Raw genomic sequence first — 19,736 nt, forward strand, 5'->3', positions numbered from 1 at the left:
AGAAACTACTCCTGGTAGAAGTCCTACTTTTCATTTTTTGATACTGGTAATTTGATTTTCTTAATAAAAAATCCAATGGTTTATCCATTTTCTTGGTTTTTTTTTTTGCATAAAACCAGCTTCTAGTTTTATTTGTTACTTCAATTGTTTTCCTTTTAATTTTATTAAGCTCTCCTTAGATTTTAAGAATTCCTGTTTTGATGTTTAACTGGGAATTTTTAATTTGTTCTCTTTCTAGTTTTTTTTTTTATTTGCATCCCCACTTTGTTCATCTGTTATGGAATTATGTTGTTCATTTGGGTTTTGTGCCACTTTTACCATTTAACTAATTCTAATTTTGAGGAGTTATTTTATTTAGTATTTTTGTTCCTCTTCTACCAAACTGTATTTTCTCTTTTCATACTTTTCTTCCATAGCTCTCGCTTCTTTTTTCCAATTTTATTTGATTTTGAACGTCATTTTTTTTTGCTGTTTTATCTCTTTTGCTCTTCTAAAAAATTTCATTTTGTTTGTATCCAATCTACATATATCATGCATGTGAAAAATTAACATAATTTTAAAAACGACAATTTTACCTAACTAATCTACTTATATGATACCATCCCAATTAAATTACTTAAAAAATATCTTACTGATTTTATAGATGGTCTCTCAGATAAAGGTCAAACATGTAAAGAACTCTGCCAAATTTATATAAATACAAGCCATCCCCCAATTGATAAATGGTCAAATGATATGAACAGGCAGCTTTTTTATGCAGAAATCAAAGCCATATACAGTCAAATGAAAAAAATGCTCTAAATCATTATTGATTAGAGAAATGCAAATTAAAACAACTTTGAGATGACATCTTATGCCTCTCAGATTGGATAAAATGATAGATGCCCTTCAATTGGGGGATAACTAAATGACTTGTGATATATGATTGTGATGAAATACTATTGTTATATAAGAAATTATGTATTGGTTCATTTTAGAAAACCACGGAAAGACTTGCATGAAATAATGAAAAGTGGAATGAGCAGTACCAACAGAACATTGTACAGAACAACTTTCAAGGACTAATTTATCTTGTGTATCATAAATACTCAAACCAACTAAAGGACCTATGAAAGAAGACCCTGTTCACCTCCAGAGAAAGACCTGAAGAATAGAAGTATGTAATTTTATGTGTGTATGTGTATATACGTACATATATGTACATGTACACATGCACACACATATTTATGTGTTTATTTGTTGCCCTCTCTAGGGCCCCTTGGGAAGGGAAGAAGGAAAAAAATGTGAACAGCAGGGAAGAAAAGAAAACTTAGAAGGAAGCACAGAAAAGCAGGTTAGCTTTGAAAACAATATGTAATTTTTATTACATAGATTTTAAAAGTCCGAAATTGGAATTTATGGCTTTATGTTGAATCCTCTTTATATTGTACTACGTACATAGAAATGTTCATCTTTTTCATGTTTGGTATTCCTCCCAAAAAATATCTGAGTCAGAAATATAATAAAAAGGTTAATTTGGAAGAGCAGAAGGTCATGAACTTCAAGGAAACCAGGAGGAAAAGATGAGAGGTAACTAGATTCAGTAGCATCGGACATTAAACCATATTAAAAAGTTAGTGCAGAGGTGAATTATAACACAGGCAATTTTGATTATTTTAAATTAAAATTTTCCCATATAAATAAATCCTATGTAGCCAAAAACAGAGGGAATGCAGAAAAATTGGGAGAAAAAACTCTCGTAGACAATCTCCCAGATAGAATGTGGCTGGGGTGGAATATTGTTGTGGTGTAGGAAATTATGAGCTGGTAGATTTAGAAAAATATGGAAAGACTTGAACTTATGAAGGAAGATGCTATCCCCCTTCAGAGAAACAGATGACAAGTGGAAAAAAGCATATAATGGTCTTAATGTATGTGCATTTGACTGTATATGTGTGTATATGTGTGATTGCATATGTATGTGTTTATATATATATGTGTGTACACATATACATATATACACACATATGTTTGTATACATGTGTGTATGTACACACATTTAATTGTAAGCTTGGGGGAGGGGGAAAATTAAAAGTACACTGCACAAAACAAAAGAAAACATACAAGGAAGCAAACAAAAGATGGACAGCTTTGCAAATAATGTGTAGTATTTATTACATAAGTGTTCTTGAAATGGAAATTAATTCCTTTATATTGAATACTCTTTTATGTTCTGCAATGTACATGACAATGTTTTTATTTTCTTATTTTGTATTTAAGTTTAAAATAAATTCAAATATAATGGAAAAAATAGGAAAGAGAGGAACAGAGCAGCAGGCACATTTTACAGCAAATCTAGAGAACTAGTGCTGAAAACACTTTCCTCTCACAAAGAAAGGATATGAAGAGGCAGTTTCCAAAGGAAAAAAAAACTAAGCTATCAATACTATGTGAAAAATACTACAAATCACTAATTATAAGAGAAATGCAAATTAAAGCAACTCTGAACCTCATACTCTGAAATTGGCAAAGTTGACAAAGAGAGAAAAAGGCAAGTTCTGGAGTAGTACTAGGGAAGCAGTTATATTAAAGCACTGTTGGTAAAGCTAGGAACTGGACCAGATATTTTGGAAAGTAATTTGGAAATATGACCTAAATGTTACTGAACTTCTTTTCTTAAAAATCACTATTCATTTATTTAATATTTTTAGTTTTCAGCATTGATTTCCACAAGAGTTTGAATTACAAATTTTCTCCCCATTTCTACCCTCCCCACACTCCACGATGGCATATATTTTGATTGCCCAGTTCCCCAGTCAGCCCTCTCTTCTGTTAGCCCACTCTCACCCATCCCCTTTTCCCTTACTTTCTTATAGGGCAAGATAGATTTCTATGCCCCATTGAATGTATATCTTATTTCCTAGTTGCACGCAAAAACTTTTTTTGGACATCTGTTTTTAAAACTTTGAGTTCCAAATTCTCTCCCCTCTTCCCTCCCTATCCACCCTCCCTAAGAAGGCAAGCAATTCAATATAGGCGACATGTGTATCATTATGCAAAAGCCTTCCACAATACTCATGTTGTGAAAGACTAACTATATTTTGCTCCTTCCTATCCTATACCCCTTTATTCAATTTTCTCCCTTGACCCTGTCCTTTTTCAAAAGTGTCCTCCCCCATCTGCCCTCCTTTCTATTGTGCCCCTTTGAATGCCCAATTGAGTGTGTATGATATTCCCTCCTCAGATCAAATCTGATGAGAGCAAGATTAACTCATTCCCCCTCACCTGCCCCCTCTTCCCTTCCAGCGAACTGCTTTTTCTTGCCACTTTTATGTGAGATAACTTACCCCATTCTATCTCTCCCTTTCTCCCTCTCTTAATATATTCCTCTTTCATCCCTTAATTTGAATTTGATTTTATTTTTTTAGATATCATCCCTTCATATTCAACTCATCCTTTGTTCTCTCTCTCTCTCTCTCTCTCTCTCTCTCTCTCTATAAATATATATATATATATATATATATATATATATATATATATATATATATACATACATACATATGTGTATTCCCTTCAGCTACCCTAATATTGAGGTCTCATGAAATATATGCATCATCTTTCCATGTAGGAATGTAAACAAAACAGTTCAACTTTAGTAAGTGCCATATGAATTCTCTTTGTTGTTTACCTTTTCATGCTTCTCTTGATTCTTGTGTTTGAAAGTCAATTTTCTATTCAGCTCTGGTGTTTTAATTGAGAAAGCTTGAAAGTCCTGTATTGTATTGAAAATCTATATTTTGCCTTGGAGCATGATACTCAGTTTTGCTGGGTAGGTGATTCTTGGTTTTAATCCTACCTCTATTGACCTCTAGAATATCATATTCCAAGCCCTTCTATTCCTTGATGTGGAAGCTGCTAGATCTTGTATTATCCTGATTGTGTTTCCACAATACTCAAATTGTTTCCTTCTGTCTGCTTGCAGTATTTTCTCCTTGACCTGGGAATTCTGGAATTTGGCTACAATATTCCTAGGATTTTTCTTTTGGGGATCTTTTTGAGGAGGTGATTGGTGGATACTTTCGACTTCTATTTTACCCCCTGGCTCTAGAATATCAGGGCAGTTCTCCTTAATAATTTCTTGAAAGATGATATCTAGGCTCTTTTTTTGATCATGGCTTTCAGGTAGTCCAATAATTTTTAAATTATCTCTCCTGGATCTATTTTCCAGGTCAGTCATTTTTCCAATGAAATATTTCACTTTGTCTTCCATTTTTTCATTCCTTTGGTTCTGTTTGATAATATCTTGATTTCTCATCAAGTCACTAGCTTCCAATTGCTCCAATCTAATTTTTAAGGTAGTATTTTCTTCAGTGGTATTTTGGACCTCCTTTTTTTTTCCATTTGGCTAATTCTGCCTTTCAAGGCATTGTTCTCTTCATTGGCTTTTTGGAGCTCATTTTGCCATTTGAGTTGGTTTATTTTTTAAGGTGTCATACTATAAAGTGTCAATCATCAATAAAATGGTATTGGATAAGAAATAGAATCATTGATCAATGGAATAAATGAGGTCAACAATATCCAGAAACAAATGAGCACAGTAACCTTGCATTCAACAAACAGAGGTCATAAAAGGCAGAGAGAGAGAGAGAGAGAGAGAGAGAGAGAGAGAGAGAGAGAGAAATAACCTTTCTGGAAACAACCAATGTGGGAATCTGCTTTGCTAGATTTTACATGTTCATGATGAGGGCTTCATTTTCTCTCTTTTTTGCTGTTTTTCAATTGGGGTTGGGAAGGCTATGAGAACAGATTATAAATTCACGTAAAATAAACTTATTTGTTAAAGAATACACTTTACTTCATTGCAATTGGTTTCCTTTTTATTGTTTTGTATTTTGCACATTTAAAACATGATTCTGAAAAGGATTTCATATTTCTTATCAGTCTGCTAAAGGGGTCCATGACACAAAAAAGGTTAAGGAACACTGCCCTTTAGATTCTACCTTTCTCTGAATCCAAAATTTATGGCACATATCAACTTATCTTCTCTTTCTCTATCATAAATTTTATGTTGGAGTAGCCAATTCCCATGCAGGCTCCCATAACTTGAAGTTCAGCAACCAGTTCCTCTTTCCTGGGAGGAAATCATACATTATTCTTCTTTTGAGAGGCCTCCAACTTACGTCAAGACAAATTTTCAGTCATAAATACTATATCATCCCTTTCTGCCAAGTTTCTGAGCTTTTTTCTGTGCTCCTTATCTATTCCCTCCATCCGTTCAGGACTGCAATGAGGATATTGCTTCTATTTTTCTCTCCACTGATCTTTACCCACATATCCTCTGCAGTGGTTCTCATTCTTTCTTATGAGATAGGTCATGGACAAAATATAATTGGCTTATGCTGGTGGTTAGCTACCCTGAAGGGGATGATCATGTGTGGGCCCTAATGTGGCTAGCCATTGCAAGGAAAGGGGCCTTTCTGCAGAGCATTTAGGGGCTGTCTCTCCTTTTTGACCTTCAGGAAGCTCCTTAGGTTGAATTACATGGAATTATGTAGCAACTTTCAATCTCAGGTTACTGAGTGGAGTTTCTAACAAGAACCTGAATTCATTGTATACGCCTCATTTGACTATTGTGGGCCTAAAATGTTCCATTTGTGCCAGACCAAAAAAACAAACAAATAAACCTACAACCCTTAATAGAATCAGTGTCATAACAAGGGTGGGGTTATTTAGTCAACGAACATCAATCAAGTGTTTGACTATGCGCCAGGCACTGTGCTAAATAATGCAGATACCAAAAGAGGCAAACAATATTCCAAGCTAACAGAGGAGACAACAAGCAAACAAATATATACAAACATGCTATATACAGGATATGATAAATAGGAAATAATCAAGAAATGGAAGGCATTAGAATTAAGAGAGGCTAGTAAAAACTTGCTATGGCAAATGGTGTTTTAGTGGAGCCTTAAAGAAAGCCAGGAAAAGCAGTAGAAGGAGATGAGGAGGAAGAACATTCAAGGCATGGGAAGCAGTCAAAGAAAATGACTGGCATCAAGAGATGGAGTGTCTTGTTCAAGGAAGAGGAAGAAAGCCATTGTCAATGACTCTGGGATGATGGCATCAAAGCCCACAAAAGATGGAAAAGACAAGGGAACCTCAACTTCTAGGTAATAGCACAGAGCATAGGACATTCAGCACCAGAGACCCCAAAAGCTGACTGCCACAGTAGGAGCCCAAATATATAGGCCTTAAGGATGAAAGAGTAGGTGGGATTGGAGATTCAGCTTGTTCAAGTTTCTATGATGGACAGCCTTTGTTGCCCAGATTATGGGGAATAGAAGGACAGTCAAAGGTCAGGAGGTAGATTGTGGCAAACTATAATTAAGCAGCAAACACAGAGCAGTTAGAGGTTGGGGGCAGGTGGGTCAAGGGGCAGGGAGGTGGAAGGGTGTATTGATAATGTATTTTTGCTTAATGGGAAGATCTTTCCCATACATCAATAGGCCCATGTGACCTGCTTAAGTCACATGGATGCCTGAGTCACATGTGATGGGAGGACTTTGCTGAAAGGGTAGAAGGGGAAGGATAAAGCAAAACTGAGAGGAAGTGAGGTCAAAGCAATTAGAACTGAGGGAGAGAGAGGAAGCAAGCTAGCTGTGCTGTGAATGTTTGTTTGTGGGAAGGCCCCGGTAGGGAGCATGGGGGTGGGGGGAAGGCTTGGGAATGATGGTGCTCCCTGCATTGTTATTGTATATAGATTTCTTTGCTGCTATGATGAATTCAGTTTACTGGTATTGGGATTTGGCTTTCTCATGTCTGAATAAATGTTTTGCTTCTATTTTCTACATGGAGAGTCTGTTATATTTTGCAATTCAGAACCATGCCAGCATATTCATAGCAATAGCATCCACTGTGAATATTGCCTTGGTGATACAAAAGGTTGCCCCATTTGTCCCTCAGGGAGTTCTTCAGACCCAGTAGCTTTCACTCAAGTTAATTAATAGGTTTTTGAAGTTCATTTTGCATTTGAGTAAACCACTGATTTGAGTACCATTGCCCCAGGGTTATACAGATGTATCCTGATGAGTGCAAATAATAAATTCCATGAAGTTGTAGAATTATTTGAATTCATACTACATGTTTCCATGGGCCTGAGACTGATTATCATGCTTTACATAATTATAATTTAAAATACTGCAAATCTGGATACATGCAACCACACCACAGGATTCATTAGGCATACTACAAGGACCTAGATGTATTAGGGGCAGAATAAAAGGAACAAGCTTACTGTTGGAATACCTTACATAAGTGATTTTAATATAAATTGGTATAATATATAAACTTATGTGAACTGATGCCAACGGAAATAAACAGAACAAGAAAAACAATATACACAATGATTACAACAATGTGATAAAAAGAGCCAAAGAACCAAGTGGAATGCTGTATGATGATAATGACCAAGAAGCTTCACCCATGAGAACAGGTGAGAAATTGCACCTCCCTCCTTTCTTTGACGCATTGGGGGGTGAGTGTTGAATATTGCATATACTGTTAGATTTGGTTGATAGGTTTGGTTAGTTTTGCTAAGCTGATCATTTCTTCTTTCTTTTTTAATTCTTTTTTACAAGGGATGGATTCCTTTGAGGGAGCAGAGATATAATTCATTAATGATGATAATGTAAAACCAAAATATATCAAGTATTTTAAAGAAAGATTAAGAATACAATGTTACATTAATATTGCCTGTTTCTCTGTGCCCAAGTGGCAAACTGTGCATAACCTTTGATCCACAATACCACTACTAGGTCTATATCCCAAAGAGATCACAAAAAAAGGCAAAAGGACTTACATGTGCAAAAATATTTATAGCAGCTCTTTTTGTGGTAGCAAAGAATTGGAAACTGAGGGTGTTCCCATCAGCTAGGGAATGGTTGAACAAGTTGTAGTAAATGAATGTAATGAAATATTATTGTGCTATAGAAATGGTGAACAGGTGGATGCTAGAAAAACCTGGAAAGACTTTGTAGTATTAATGTGATAAAAGGTCTTCCTCACCCATTCAATAGGCCTCAGGTGGGGCTAGGTAGGAAAACTTGATTATATCTTGGTTTGTAAGTAGACCCTAAGCCTCTATTCACCAGATACTAAGCCAATTTGATCATGAAGCCCTCAGGGCCCTAAGGGGAGTTGTTAAGACCAGAGCCCATGGTATGTGCACTGAGTTCTAATCAATCACAAATTCGGCCAGTTCGAGACCTGAGTTCTAGACAATCAGAGCCAATCAGAGCCAATCAGATGCCAGCTAGGACTGTATATAAGGAGAGCCCAGAGTGTGAGAGAACCAGAATTGAAGAGGGACAGAACTGAAGAGAAGCAGAACTGAAGGGAAGCAGAATTGAGGAGTAGACATCAAGAAGACATTGAGGCAGCAGACATCAAGAGGGCACTGAAGAGCAGACTTTGAGAGAGCCAGCATTGATAGAGCTGCAGGAGAGAGTGCTGAGTTGGGAGTTAGTATTCTATTCATAAGTGATTGTTTACAGGAAGGCCCTAGCAGAGGGGAAGGTTACAGGATGACTTGATTCCTTGCTATAACACTGTGTTATAATTTCCTTGTTGCTACATTGAGGTAGATTTACTGATTTTGGAATAGAATTACTGCTATATTGAATTGGAATTATTGGTCTTGGGATATGATACTCTGGTGTCTAAATAAATGTTATACTTCCTCTGCCTTCTACCTAGAGAGTTTTTCATACTTTGTGATTCTGAACCTCTCAGGCATGTTCATGGTCATCCTTGAGGTCAAGGATGTACCTTACTGATACAGACTTACATGAATTGATTCATAGTAAAGTCAGTAGAAACAGAAGAATATTGTACACAGTAACAATTGTCATGCAATGATCAACTATGATTGACTTAGCTCTTCTCAGCACTACAAGGATCCAAGAAAACTTCAAAAAACTCATGATGGAAAATGTTATCCACATCCAAAGAAAAATCTATGAAGTCTGAATGTAGATCAAAGCATACTATTCTTGCTTTTATTTGTTTTTTATATCTTTTCCCTCTTATTCTGTTTCTTCTTTCACAACATGATTAATGTGGAACTATGTTTAACATGATTGCACATGCATAATCTACATCAGGTTGCTTGCTATCTTGGGGAAGGGAGGAGGGAGAAAATATGAAATTCAAAATCTTATAAAAATGAATATTGAAAATGATCTTTAGTGGCATCTAGAAGCTGCAGTGAATAGAGCACTGGCCCTGGAGTCAGGAAGACCTGAGTTCAAATCTGGCTTCAGACACTTGATACACTTACTAGCTGTGTGATCTTGGGAAAGTCACTTAACCCCAATTGTCCTGCCTTTCCCCCTCCAAAAAATAAGAAATTAACTTTAATGTAATTGGAAAAAATAAAATACTACTTATTAAAAAATACAAATACAAAAAACAAAAAAGAGACATATAAAAAGGCAAAAACAAGTGCTTCTTTCTATTCTGTCCCTTTCAAATGAGTCTAACAAGTCTTTGCTTTATGAGATAAAATTTTCTTCCTTGAATCAGTACTTCTTGTTTACCTGGTATGTTATGCATAGTTGGTGCATCTGAGTATAAATATCTGAGGTGACAGTTTTATTCCTTTGACTTAGTCTCTTGTAAATTACTCTATCTCTACTGGTTTTTTCCTACCTCCTTTGTTGCTACTCTCTAGCTTCTCCCTGGAAACATGTGTTTGTAGACTATTTTCTCCTTCCCTTTCTAATTTCACTTTATGTACTTTATGTTAGATTCACAAGACTTTAGATAAATTCTTCTTGATTAGCTCTTGTTGGATGTATTCCATCCCTGGCCAAGGGTCCATTTCTTTTCCAGAAATCCAAATCCCATTCTAAGACAAGGGGCTATTGTTTTCCCAATTTTCTGCTCTTGTTCAAACCCCTGTCTCCTAGCAAAAGTAATGATAAGAACATTGCCTGAACTGCAAGTCTTCAATTCTTTGCCAGAGCTTCATAATCCTTTTCAAGATTCCTCTGGCAGTATCATTTGTCCTCACATAAATCAATGGAAGCTGGAACTAATTTTCAGTTCTGACACTTTGGGGGACAGTATTTGTGTAATGGCAAGGAGGGTGGGACTTTTTGCTGCTTTTTTGTTTGTCTTGCTTGGAGTGCTAAGACAATCAAGCACCTTTGAGTCTTGCCTTTGTTTCAGTTAATAGTCTTTGATTGAATCAGGAGTCTTTGATGACCTGCTTAAGTCAGGGGCAGGCCTAGATCACATGCATTTGAATTGCAGGGTTGTGACACCCTTTGACCCTGAAGAAGTGTATATATACTCTGAGGTTAGCATTTTGCTTGGGGCTCACTCATTGGAAGAGTGTTTGTGTGGAGACTCTGGGTAACCATTAAGGAGCCCCCCAACTTTGAAAACTCAGATGTTGGTGCCTCTCTCTCTGGTAACTATGTATATATTGCTATGGTCAGACAGAAGCCTGTCTGTTGATTTGTGTTTATTTGCTCTGTTTATATAATTTCTGCTTGTAATTTCTGTTTGTGTTTTCTCTGAAGTTGAGTGTGCTGACTTTTTCCCCTGAACTAAGTGAATGATGTATGTAAGTTTAATTAAAGTGACACTGTAAACCCTTTAAACTTGCTTTCCTTAGAAAAGCAGATCAAATAACCTGTTCTAGCAGCCCTCCTGTGTTGTTGGTCTTTTTGTTGGCCTTACACAGTGACAGTAGCTGCAAGTAACATTATCACTACAATTTGTTATCCTTGTTACATCCTCTCAAAAGTCAACAGATTTCTATTTTATTAGGGTAAGATTAAAAAATAGTTTCCTCATTGCCTTTCAGCAGAGAACCACTATTACCTTCTACCTGAACCTTAATGGATGATCTCATTCCTCACAGCTTTGTGGATTAGCTATTTTTTTCTGAAGCACAAGATCCTGCTCCCCCCTCAGAGGGGTCAGGACGTACCCCTATGTGAAAAATCCCAGGGCTGTACCTTGGCTTCTTCCTTTTCTCTTCTGTCACTTTTTTCCTGCCCTCCAACTCCCTAATATAGGTCAGGATGAACCTACTGCCCTTAACATCTTTTTTCTTTTTTCTTTTTCATCCTGAAACACTTCTATTTTTGAAGAAATAGATGTTTAATTTTTTTTAATAACATAAAGAGAGGAAGGACATTTCTCCATTCCTTTTATCTTCCCTTCTAAAAGGAAGACAATCCCACATTTTGAAAATAGATAGCAGTAACTGCTTAGAGAATAAGCCAGAGGAGGTGAGTAAACAGAGGAGGTAATTATTGTGAGTTTTGGGAAAACACCTCCCTATACCTCTGAGACCAAAGAGGCAGAACTATGGAATTTATAATTTACCTCCCTACTTATTGTTAACAAAGGATAAGCAAAGATGATTCTCTTTTTTCCTTTTATTAATATTATTTTTGCAAATAATATTTTATTTTTTCTAATTATATGTGAAGATAGTTTTCAGTATTCATTTTTATGAGATTTGGGGTTCCAAATTTGTCTCCTGTCCCTCTACTGTCCCTTCCCCAAGACAGCAAGCAATATGATATAGGTTATATACATGCAATCATTTTAATCATATTTCCACATTAGCCATATTGTGAAAAAAGAAACAGAACAAAAGAGAAGAACCATGAGAAAAACGAAAAACCAAAAAGGGTAAACAGTGTGCTTTGATCTGCATTCAGACTGTATAGTTCTTTCTTTGAATGTGGGTAGCATTTTCCATTATGAGTCTTTTGGAATTGTCTTGAATCACTGTACTGCCGAGAAAAGCTGTCCATCATAGCTGATCATCACATAATGTTGCTGTTACTGCATATAATATTATCCTGCTTCTGCTCACTTCACTTAGCAACAGTTCATCTAAGTCTTTCTTTAAAAAAAAGGCCCCTACCAATGTAGAGATTTCTGGTCAATACAGCAAATTCTGATAAGAATAACCAGAGAGAAACGCATTTCCCACAGGAACAAATCTGACCAATTTCAGTGACCCCAAGACTTGCACACTTGCCCTATTTCTTTTCTGCATTTCAATGCCACTGATTGGCTATGTACTGAAGTGAACCCATAAAACTATAAAAACCCAATATGTACCCTAAGGAAGTACAACTAATTTGAAGGAGCCATCTTTTCTAGTATGCCAATCAATTATTTTCCTTTCAGTCTGGCTGCTCACTTTTTTTAACTACCAATTTTACAGACGTGATGGTAGACAAGATTCTCTCCAGGATCAGTGGACAGAGCACTGGCCTGAAGTCAGGAAGATCTGAGTACAAATCTGGCCTCAGCCACTTATTAGCTGTGTGGTGCTGGGCAAGTCACTTAACCTCTGTTTGCCTTAATCCACCAGAGAAGGAAATAGTAAACCACTCCAGTATCTTTGCCAATAAAACCCTATGGGCAGTATGATCAACAGGATCATGAAAAGTAAGACACAACTGAATGACTGACCAACAAAAAAAATACTATTTAAAGGTTGTTATTGTGGTTATTATTATTATTATTATTATTATATAGAGGATACAAGGATGAGAAACTTACCAACATGTCTATATTAATCCCTTCACTGTAGGTCTAAAAATGAATTATGGGTGGCAAAGAAAAAGTGAACAGAATATTATCAATTTTTACATTTCACTGACTGCAGGAATTTTTTCTGTCTTGAAGTGTTTGCCAATATTAAGAAATCTGAAGATTCCAGTTTTCTTTAAAAACTTGATTGTTAAGTAAAACATATGTACAGGGCAACTAGAAATCAGAAGTGCAAATCAAATTCAATAACCATTTACCATTCTTTTTCAAAGTTATATTCTGCAACTCTTAGTCTGCTCTCCATTTCTTATCCCCAGGCCTAGGCAAACCGACTTGCTTTCTATCACATGAGCTCTACTACTAGCAGCTCTGGTTGATATTTAAGTGGTATGGTGTCCTGGGTGGGAGGGGGGGTGGGGGGTAGGAGGAAAGAGAGAGAACCAAGATCTGGGTCAGAAGGTATAGGATTCAATCCAGGATCCTGCAGCGTTCACTGAGCAACTCACTATCTCAAGACATCAATTATTTCATCTGGAAAAGGGAGATAATGATACCTGCCCTGACTACCTCACAGGCTTATTTTAATGATCAAATGAGACAATGTGCTTGAAAGCACAATAATTTAAGGTATTAATTTGCCCTACCTTGTATAACAATCCATGGTAATATTTATCACTGAATAGGTACAGCGAAGCATGTCAAGCCCTGAAAACTAGGCAGACTTCTGAAGAGAGAAAACAAGCTCAACTGGAGATTAAAATATAAATAAACTATTTTGTTTTAAGAATGTTCTACAAAACTTGATTATAAAACAAAACAAATCAAGAGACAACACATGCAAAGCAAACAGAACACAATAAATGGATAATTTTGATTATATCAAAGTTTTTGCACAAACAAAACCTATGCAAGATTAGAAGAAAAGCCAAAAACTGGGGGGAAATTTTTTACAGAAATTTTCTCCAATAAAGGCCTCATTTTTCTAATATACACAGAATTGGGTCAAATTTATAAAAATACAAATTAATCCCTCAATTAATAAATGGACAAAGGATATGAATGGGCAGTATTTAGATGAAGAAATCAAAGCTATCTGAAGTCTCATCTAAACAATTAGAGAAATATTTATTGTTCATAGGTAGGGCAAGTCAATATAATAAAAATGATCATTCTACCTGAATTAATATATATTATTCAATGTCATACCAATCAAACTACCAAAAATAATTTATAGAGCTGGAAAAAATAATAATAAATTTATGTGGAAGAAAAAAGGTCAAGAATATGGAGGGAACTGATTAAAAAATGTGAAGTAAGGTGGTTTAGCAGTACTGTATCACACCACAAAGTGGTTATTACTAAACAATTGATTACTGACTAAGGAATGGAGTGTAGGACCAGTGGAATAAATTAGGTACACAATACACAGTACTAAATGACAAAAATAATCTAGTATTTGATAAACCCAAAAAGCCAAGATTTGGGGATAAGATCACTTTTTGCCAAAAATTGCTAGGAAAACTGGAGAACAGTTTGGCGAAAAATAAAAGGATTTGTTCTGCAAAATTTGGATTCAGTCAAAAGGCCACACTTATGGATCAAGAAGATCACATATGGCCTCAAGGCCAGAGGTTCCCCACCCCTGTTATAGACCAACATCCTATATCATATACTGAGATGTCAAAATGAGTACATGATTTAGACATAATAGGTGATATCATAAGCAAATTATGGGAGGATGGAATGTTTTACCTGTCAGATTTACGGATGAGGGAGGAATTTATGACCAAATCAAAGATAGAAAGCATTATGAGGTGTAAAATGGATAATTTTGATTATATCAAATTAAAGCTTTTGCACAAACAAAACCAATGCAAGATTAGCAGGAAAGCAGAAAACTGAGGGGTGGGGGAGAAAATTTTACAGGAAGTTTCACTAATAAAAGCCTCATTTCTCAAATATATACAGAACTGAATTAAATTTATATAAATATATATATATTTATATATAAATCAATCCCCAGTTAATAAATAGACAAAGGTTATGAATGGGTGGTTTCCAAATGAAAAAATCAAAGTTGTCTATAGTCATGTGAAAAAATGCTCTGAATCATTGTTGATTAGAGAAATGCAAATTAAAACAACTCTGAAGTATCACCATGCTATCAGATTGGTTAAAATGACAGAAAAGGAAATCGACAAATGTTGGAGGGGATGTGGGAAAATTGGGACACTAGCGCACTGTTGGTGGAATTGTTAACTGGTCCAACCATTTTGGAGAACAATTTGGAACTATGCCCAGTGGGCTATAAAACTTTGCATACTCTTTGACTCAGCAATACTACTACTAGGTCTGTACCCCCAAAGAGAGAAAAAAGGAAAATGACCTACATGCACAAAAATATTATTAGCAGCTCTTTTTTGTGGCAAAGAATTGAAAGTTGAGGGGATGCCTATCAACTAGGGAATGGCTTAACAAGTTGTGGTATATGATTGTGATGGGATACCAATGTGTGATAAGAAATGATGAGCAGGATGCTTTCATTAAAAGAAAAAAATTAGAAGACTTGCATGAATTCATACAAAGTGAAATGAGTGGAACGAGGAGAACATTGCACATATTAACAGCAATATTGTACATTGATCAATTGTGAACAAATTTGCTTTTCTCAGCAATACAATCTTTCAAGACAATTCCAAAGGAATTATGAAAAATACCATCAACCTCCAGAGAAAAAAAATTGATGGTGTCTGAATGCAGATTTAAGTGTACTTTTTTTACTTTATTATTATTTTTGGTCTGCAGTTTCTTTTGCATTTTGGCTAACAGAAATATTTTACATGACTACATATGTGTAATCTATATCAAATTGCTTGCCTTCTCAAGGAGGAGATAAAAGAGGCAGGAAGAGAGAATTAGGAACTCAAAGTTTAAAATGAAAAAAAAATGTTAAAAATGTTTGCTTAAATGTAATTGAGGAAAAAATAAAATAAAAATTAAATGTTAAAAATAAATGTAACTGACTGGCCACCAAAACTAAAGATGGTGTCCCTCAAGAATTAAACCTTACTCTCAACCAGAAAGAATTTTGCAAGGAGAGGCCAGACTTCTCAATCCTCCTACCTAAGGGTGACAAACCTCAAAATCAAAGTCCTAAGGGAGCCAAAGAGGAGAGATTTCTATTAATTCTACTTTAAGGATCAGTGCCTTTGCTGAAAGAACACAGTTGCCCTCCAGCCGAACTGAGAAGTAATAGTCAGCAAAGCCAGAAACTGAAGACATTGGAGACTGTAGCTTCCCAGGGAGTCTAGTGGATCAACCTCTCCATCAGAGACATTGTGAAAAGCCCAGAAGCTGAATTATGTGCTTAGCCCAATCTGACAGCAGTAGGCCAGTCCAAATGTCAAGCCACCCGTTTGTTCTAGTTTGGCAGTGGATGGGTTAGGGAAGTGGGGAGCAGTGTCAGCAAAGATATTGTGTCCTATGAAGAGCACCTCTAGCTTAGATGATATGCCCTGGAAGAACTTACAAGGCTTCATAGAAGAGTAAGGCAGCCATCATGCTTGAAACACCTCAAAGCAAACTTCATGAAGACTTTCAAGAGAAACAAAAAACATCAAAGCCCTGCAGTTCCAGAGTTGTGAGCAACTATTCCCTACACTGATGGCTCACTATCATTATATTTTACATTTATATTTCCCCTCTCTCCCACTGACTGGGGGAGGGGGATGATGAGGGCACAGTCTCTGGGAACTCCCTTGAATCTGGAATACAGTCTCTGGGAGCCCCCTTGAACTATCCTTGAATCTTCCAACTAGATCTGGCCTTCCCCTAAGGCCACAAGCCTCACATTATCATTAGGCCCAAATCTCTACCTAAACCTTGCCCTCTATTGTTACTTTAGATATGCATGCCTTCAGTTACTTCCCAAACTTGATATTCCTTCAGGAACTTCCTGCCCTTAATCCCATTCTCTTGGTTCCTGGACTCTGACCCCACCTTATCCTCCTTAGACTTCCCCTCAAGACCCTCCCTAAACCCCTCCTCTAGTCACCCCAGACCACCCCCCAAACCCTCCTACAATCTTTGTGTATATAATCTCCATCTTACCTCCATGAAGGTGCTCAGGTTCAATCTAGCTCAGTAGATTGAATCTGGCCCACTTGTGGAAACAGGCATCACAAAGGGGGGGATTTCTTAAGACAGCCCATTATGGTGAATCCCTAATAAACCTTGTCTTTTCCCTTGGCTAAGAAGGCTTGAGTTGAATTCTTTTGGCAGGACCCGGTGGCGTGTCGGTATTTTGGGGTCTCGAACACCCCTAGAAACCTATCCTAGAAAACAATCATCATTTTTACTTAAACCTCTTCAGGGGAGGGTGGTAAAAGGGAGGAGTAACATTTCTGGGAGAAATATTTTCTTTTATTCTTGCTATGCCGTTTGAGTAAATGCATTTAAAAAAATAATTTACTCTATTGGGTGATTGTTAATGGGAAGCACCTTGATGGAGGCTTGTGAGCTACAACATGAGGACTCCACTCAAGTACACCTGGAACCCTCTGTAGACCCAACTGTCACTTCCAGTGCAAATTGAGGGAGTGAGCCCAGAGAGGATAATGTTTCTGTTCCTTTCCTCCTCCCTTCCTTCCTTCCTCCCTTCTCTCCTTCCTTCCTATATGTTTTCCTTCCTTTCTTCCTTCCCTCCTTCCTCTCTTCCCCCCCCCCCACTCTTTATTTTTTCTGAAGATTCCTCTGCTTGCTTTGGGTCTTCTCAGTTGAAAGTTAACAGGCTCAACACCCACTGATTATTTACAGCTCCTCCAGGTAATTGAGAGGCAGAATAACAAAGAGATTATAATCTGTTTCATTATAACTTCCGAAGATCTGAGGGAAAGGAGTTTCGGTGATCTGAGTGGTCAAAAGAGACAAAACAAAATATATTCTCCTTATGACTAATGTTCTCCTCAGAGCAGCCTCATCTTGGTGAAGAAAATTTTGTGACTGTCTACATAAATAATAGCTTACATTCATATAGGTCTTTACATATATTGGATCATTTGACTTCCTAACAAGCTTTTGAGGCAGGTATATTCAGTAATCCCCATGTTACATATATGGAATAGCAAATGGAAAATCATTCCTGTATCTTTGCCAAGAAAACCCCAGATGAGGTTACATAGGGTCCGATGGCTAGAATGACTCAACAACAACATGTTACATATGAGGAACAAAGGGGTCACATGACTTGAAAGATTACATAGAAGGAAGGATTTGAGTCAAAATTGGAACCCAAGTCTTCTTGACCAACCCTGCACACAATATACTAAGCTAAGCTGATTCTCTTCTTTTTACCCATATGGGATAGTCCCTCACCCTCAGGCTCTCCCTTTCCCTCTCCCTCTCCCTCTGTTCACCATAGTGTCATAGAATTATTTCTTAAGGATCATGCCTTAAGCCCAAATCACTTTGGCTCTCACTGTTTGGCCAACAATAGGTCCCACCCCAAGCCCTAAAAAGTTGTTATTTGAGCCCCGATGGCTCATAGTGATTGTAAATAGCAATTGTTTCCGTTTTGGTGAGAAACCCAGAGAACCTTTTCCTCCCAGACTGATTTTTTTTGACTAGGTAAAAGAGGCAATTCTTTGACTCATTTCTTACCTACCCTTAATGAATGAACATTGCCTCAGTCAAACTGAGTCCTGGGAAAGACGTTAACTTAAAAAGACCCTGCATCTGGGACCATCTCCAGTTGCCCTGACCCAGATGGCTCCAGAAGAGAAAATGAGACTGGTGACTTTGCACAGCCCTCCCTCACTTAAATCCAACTCACTTGCAAGTCTTGACACCATCGTCCTGATGTCATGGTCCTCTTCAAAAATGGACGGACAGCAATGAGAGATAATTTTCAACACCCTAATTTATTCTTTGCCAAAGCCATGATTGATTGAAAACACTGTGATGGGAAATTATTCCCTTGGTGGTTAAAATTAGGGGAGATGAAATAAGCAACAATTTCTAACAAAAGTGATAGGAACAGTCACACACATCAGACAAGTTGCACAGAGTTGGTCCTCTTCTGAAGCAGGATAGATTACAGCCTAATAGTGTCATGTTAAGAATGTTGGCAGGTCCCCACCTTAAAGTGTGCCCTCTACCAGTGTGCCAAAGTGCCTGAAATTGCCACTTTAGCCCTTTCTTTTTGATAAATGAATCCTTTAAAATACATGTAATCTAAGAAAAGTAATATATTGATGCAATGTGATTAATTGACACTCTAACCCAAATTAGTTCATCAATTTGGAAAGTAGGGTCCTTATAGAATGAAAGGGGACTGAAGTAGATAGCAAAGTGCTGAAATATGAGGGGTTATCTGTGGTGTCAGGGGATGGATAAAAAGAGAGCACAACAAATTTAGAGAGCAACGGAATGTGCCACAATCACTCAGGGGCCTTACAAATTGAGGAAACACCATTTCCCCCTTGGGAGTGTCTATAAATGAGTCATTAGGCACACAGTAAGGATTCTCCAGTTATCCCAAGAGATAAACAGGTGCCAAAAAGAACACCTGCAACACAGTACACTTCCTAATGAGGAAGTAATAGATGTTAAATTACTCACCCACATTCCCATGCTGACATGCTTTTGGATCTGATAACAAATGGAGAGACAATAGCATTTTTTAAATGTGGCAAAATTAACTATATTGCACCTGCCCACCATTTTCATACAACTTCTCTTCTGTTATCACACACTGTCCTCATCTTATTCACCTAAATTTTCAACTCTGGCATGGTTAATCCACAAGCATTTCTTATGTGTCTAATAATAATAATTATAATAACAGAATTTATAGCATTTTAAGATTTGCAAAAGGCTCTACAAATATATCATTTTATTCTTGCAACAGCCTGGGAACTAGGCTGGGCATGCCAAAGATAAGAATAAAACAGTACCTATCCTCAAGAAGCTTACATTTTTGAGAGAAAAGTCCATATATAAGTATGTGCAAAATATACATGCAATAAACACAATTTAATTGGGGGAAGGAGGGAAGGCACTGTCCCCTGGGAGATCAGGAAAGGTCTATTGGTTTTGAGGCATTTGAGCTGAGTTATGAAAGAAACTAGGGACTCTAATATGAGATTAAAAGGGACTTATGCAAGGTAAGG

This window comes from Trichosurus vulpecula, chromosome 1, assembly GCF_011100635.1.
Source record: "Trichosurus vulpecula isolate mTriVul1 chromosome 1, mTriVul1.pri, whole genome shotgun sequence".
Taxonomy (NCBI): Eukaryota; Metazoa; Chordata; class Mammalia; order Diprotodontia; family Phalangeridae; genus Trichosurus; species Trichosurus vulpecula.